This window comes from Sinocyclocheilus grahami, unplaced genomic scaffold, assembly GCF_001515645.1.
Source record: "Sinocyclocheilus grahami isolate Dianchi unplaced genomic scaffold, SAMN03320097.WGS_v1.1 scaffold70.1, whole genome shotgun sequence".
Lineage (NCBI taxonomy): Eukaryota > Metazoa > Chordata > Actinopteri > Cypriniformes > Cyprinidae > Sinocyclocheilus > Sinocyclocheilus grahami.
This window is the reverse complement of record NW_015505249.1, coordinates 2,069,393-2,073,812: the sequence shown is the minus strand read 5'-3', so window position 1 is coordinate 2,073,812 and position 4,420 is coordinate 2,069,393. Positions and strand designations below refer to the sequence as shown.

The window sequence follows — 4,420 nt, the reverse complement described above, 5'->3', positions numbered from 1 at the left end:
AGGTGGCATCTTCCAAACCGGTTGCAAATCAAGTTTTTCAGAGAAAAGAAGTCTAATAATGGCGATCAAAGCTGGGGGTGTATTCTTCTGAAGGATTTGGGTGACACACATTTTCCATGACTCTGGTGGCCAGTTCATGTGTTTGTCCTCCTTGCCCTCTATAGAGACGAGCTCAGAAAGAGTCGCTGCTGCCCCCCCTTTCCTGGAAACAGCTGCATGCTGAGAGAAAGACAGAGAGAGAGAGGGGGGGGGGAAAAGGAAGGCAATAAAGTAGAGGGCTGGATGTATTTATTTGCTTTTGGTCTGGATTACCAGCAGCGCTAAGTTTCTCTTCCCATTAACACTTTACCAAGAGAAGTCCCCAGTCAGAGTTAAAATCAAGTGCGCTACGGTAAATGCAACCACACTGCAGTGTGGCCCAATCGCATTCTATACACAAACACTGACGCATGTAGTGGGTACATCTTTATGACACAAGGAAGTAAAACTGCAGAATAGTATACTGCACTGCTTCTGTTTATCTTATTCAACGGCAGATACTTTTGACTTATGGTGTGTTTGTTCCATTAAACTACTAAATGAATCCCAGAGCAGATCTGCAAGTGCAGCTGCTTTGTAACTAAAAGGGGATTTTTTTGTTGTTGTTGCAAGCGTGCGAGGAAAGATAGATCAGAAGGAAAGAGAGAGAGAGAAAAAAAATGTGCTATGCCATGGCACATCAATTGGGTGCCTGATCTTTTGGGGACTTTTGACATTTCATATTCAAATGAAAGATCAACATACTGTACAGTGGCCCCAAAAGTATTACATTACAAAATATCAACGCAAATGTCATGTGCATTCAAGCGTCTTTTCACTTCAGTATTTTTGCTCAATGTCTTTTAATCACTTGGTGTTTTGATGACTTTTTAGTGGATGCATGAAGACACTTACCCACAGGTGTTGTTCAAATATACATTATTTTAAATATACTGTGTATATTTAAACTCAAAATTGAATGAAAGTGTGTGTGCGTGTGTATGTGCATGTAAAGTGTATTTGTGCCATCTTGTAAATAAATGCCATTTGCTTTCATATTTTGTTATCCAATGCAGTGGCTTTTTCAGATAATTGGAAAGAAAACATCCAAAATACACATTAAGTGTTTATTTTATTGCATAATTTTTTTTAACTCTCCACTTAAGTAGCACTTACATCAGAATTTACAGCTTTAATCCTATCTATATTCTGAAGTTTTTTTAAATTTTTTTTAGGTTTAGGTTTGTTCATATTTCATTTATCTGATTATATACAGCACTTTCTTCCTAAAATTGCAAATAGTGCATATTTAAAAATAACATTTCAGAAAACTTGTAATATACGAAAGGTTGATTTTTTTTTATTTATTAAAACATGTCTTTTGGTGCATGTAAAGTGTACTTGAGTCATCTTTCTTGCAAACAAAATGCCACTTGCTTTATTTTGTTGTCTAATGCATTGGCCTTCAGTCATTTTAAATGTGACCAAATTTTGCTGTTATGTTGATTACCTCACAATGGAAGTAGTGCAGCATAAATGTTAAAATACACACTTCATAAGTTCAGCCACAAGACTTAAACATTATGCATCTCAAACTGCGACTGAAATGACAGGATCGCTTACTGTCTGTGTGTATAAAGTTATAGTCAGTATTTCCTCCTTATATTTCAGCTCCTGTTGTGACCTTTCATACGATATGCACAAGGATACAAGACAAGAACATTTAAATGGAGTAAAATACATACAAAAAAACACACTCTCTCTCGCTCTCTATAAATGTTAAGTCAAATCTAGTAATTAAATCTAATAGTTTGGATCCTAGTAGCCTATTCTACATTTGCATCTTTCCTAAATAGGCTACTGTAACATTGGAAATTTATTATAGTGCCCTTGAAATACATTTTGAAATATATTTTGGTGTGTGAAAGTTGAAGCTAAATATATTTTCTAATTGAAAAATATATTTCATTGAGCTTCACTGTTAACAACATATAGAGTTATTTTTTCTATATGGGAAATGGCTTAATAGCTTAATATGTATTAAACCAGCAACTTTCCTCTGTTTAGGTATATTTTCAGCCTTATAGGTGCATGAGAATGAGCGAATAACAGGGCAAATTTGATATCAATACTGGAGTTCATCTATATCCCCAACTTCTGATGCACATGCAGCTTTAACCATTAGTCTATCACCACCCTGATTAATATTGTACAGCTAGAAGAACTAGTACAACTGCATATTTGTCTGATGAGCTTTTTCTTTTTGTCACATTTTCCTTGTCAAGACAACCATGCATGGCTGTAATTTCATGACCCACTATCAAGCAAAACCGTTCAGAACGAGATGCACGTCCGTTTTAGCTCAAAAACAAAGAAATATTTAAAAGCCACTGCACGGCTGAAACCTGCCGTTCAGGTAGATGCACGGAAGTCTTGCGTGACATGGACGGCTCACATTGAGGATACTGACGTTTGAGGTCTTTCAGAGGCTGAACTTGTGCAACACCTTCTGTGAGTGACCTGTGACCTACTTCACTTCTCATAAAGCATGAAGATATACAAAAAACATCATGAACAACGTACATGGAATTCCATGTCAGAATTTCCCCTCACATTTCCCTGACGTATATTTCCTTGTCATTATTTGGGTTTGTTTGCTCTTTGTTTGACATAACAGTCTATTACAAAGATCTATGCAGTGCATGTTTATGTGCACATCATATATGTCAAGTCAAGTCATCTTTATTTATATAGCGCTTTATACAATACAGATTGTGTCAAAGCAGCTTTACAGTATTAAACAGGAAAATCATGTGCTGATAATGCAAGAGGACAATAGAAATCAGTCAGTTTATCAGTTAAAGTCAGTTCATTGTTGATTCAGTTATGTCATCGTCCAGCTCAGCTCAGCTCTCTTCCAATAGTGTCTGTGCAGTCAAGTCAACATTATTATTACACAATTATTAAAGATGGAAATTACATTAGCTTTCTTTTCTCTCTCTGTATGACAATTAAGTGAAAAGGTGAATTTTAAATAAATGTTAATTATATTGTATTTTTTAAAGAAATATTCCAGGTGTTTACAACTTTTTTTTTTCTAACCAATGGTTTCAGCAAAACTTGTTTAATGGGGAATATTGTTTAAATTAAAACACAAGAATCAGTAAATTAGCAATTTGGTGAATTCTGTGGTGTTATAAATAATTAAAAAATATCATTAAAAAAACAATTAAAATTACAAAAAAAAAATCTAATGTGAAAATAAGTTTGTAATTGTTTTTATTTTTTATATGTTTTTATATATATATTACATTTTAAATACATTTTATTTTTTTTAACAAGTTAAAAAGTTAGAAATATGTATGTGTGTGTGTGTGTGTGTGTGTGTGTAAAATATTCAAAACTGTATATCTCTTTGAAAAAATACTTTTTACATTTTTAAAATAAAATTTTTAGTCTTTTTCAAAATAAAGTGTATATATAAATACAAAGCTTACTATCTTATTCAGAGCAACTTACAAAATATATATAAATATATAAAGTAGCTTAAGTGTCTGTGCTTGACCAGAGCAGATTTCTGAAAGTCTGTTATACTTCCTGAAATATTTCCTGTATACTGTAACACAAGCATATTAATATTTTAAAGTGACAGAACTCAAGTGTGCTGCTGAACAGGACCTGTCACAGTTATTGCTTTCTTTGAACTTTTTTTTTTTTTCGGTTCACTACACCGAGTGCCACTTATTAAACCTGTACTGGCTGCTGCAAATCTGATGCAACTCCGCGTTGTGGCAGAGATGCATGGCATAGATCTTGAGGTGATTCAACCGCTGGCAACAAGTCGATAGAAACTCTTTATTATGAGCTCATAATGTCTCAGTGTTTAAGAGCACAGCAAGCTCTGATTATTTACCACCTGAACAATAATGATCAAGAACACAGCATGCTCCGCATGTTCATCAGTGATATACAGGAGTAGGATATACATGTCTGAATAGACTGTCTTAAAGGGGTCATATGATGTTGCTAAAAAGAACATAGTTTTGTGTATTTGGTGTAATGAAATGTGTTTATGCGGTTTAAGGTTAAAAAAACACATTATTTTCCACATACTGTACATTATTGTTTCTCCTCTATGCCCCGCCTTTCTGAAACGTCGATTTTTACAAAGCTCATCGTTCTGAAAAGTGAGGTATGCTCTGATTGGCCAGCTATCCAGTGCATTATGATTGGCCGAATACCTCAAGCGTGAGATGGAAATATTATGCCCCTACCATACTGTGATGATGCCCTGTCAGGCCGGAGCAATGATTCAAAAACATGGAAACCCATTATAAATGAGGCATTCGTTGCATCCAGTGGGGACGAATTATAATGACTTATACTGTCTTTTTACGCGTTG

The 4,420-nt window shown here is 34.6% G+C and overlaps 1 long non-coding RNA gene across 1 annotated transcript in view; it reads left to right on the top strand.

The window, feature by feature from the left end:
- Positions 1–257: 257 nt before the first annotated feature.
- The window catches only part of LOC107585468 (uncharacterized), a 14,619-nt gene continuing 10,456 nt past the window's right edge, over positions 258–4,420 (top strand). Inside the window, exon 1 of the long non-coding RNA XR_001609247.1 lies at positions 258–270. This is a non-coding gene — a long non-coding RNA (uncharacterized lncRNA). The remainder of the gene's footprint in view (positions 271–4,420) is intronic.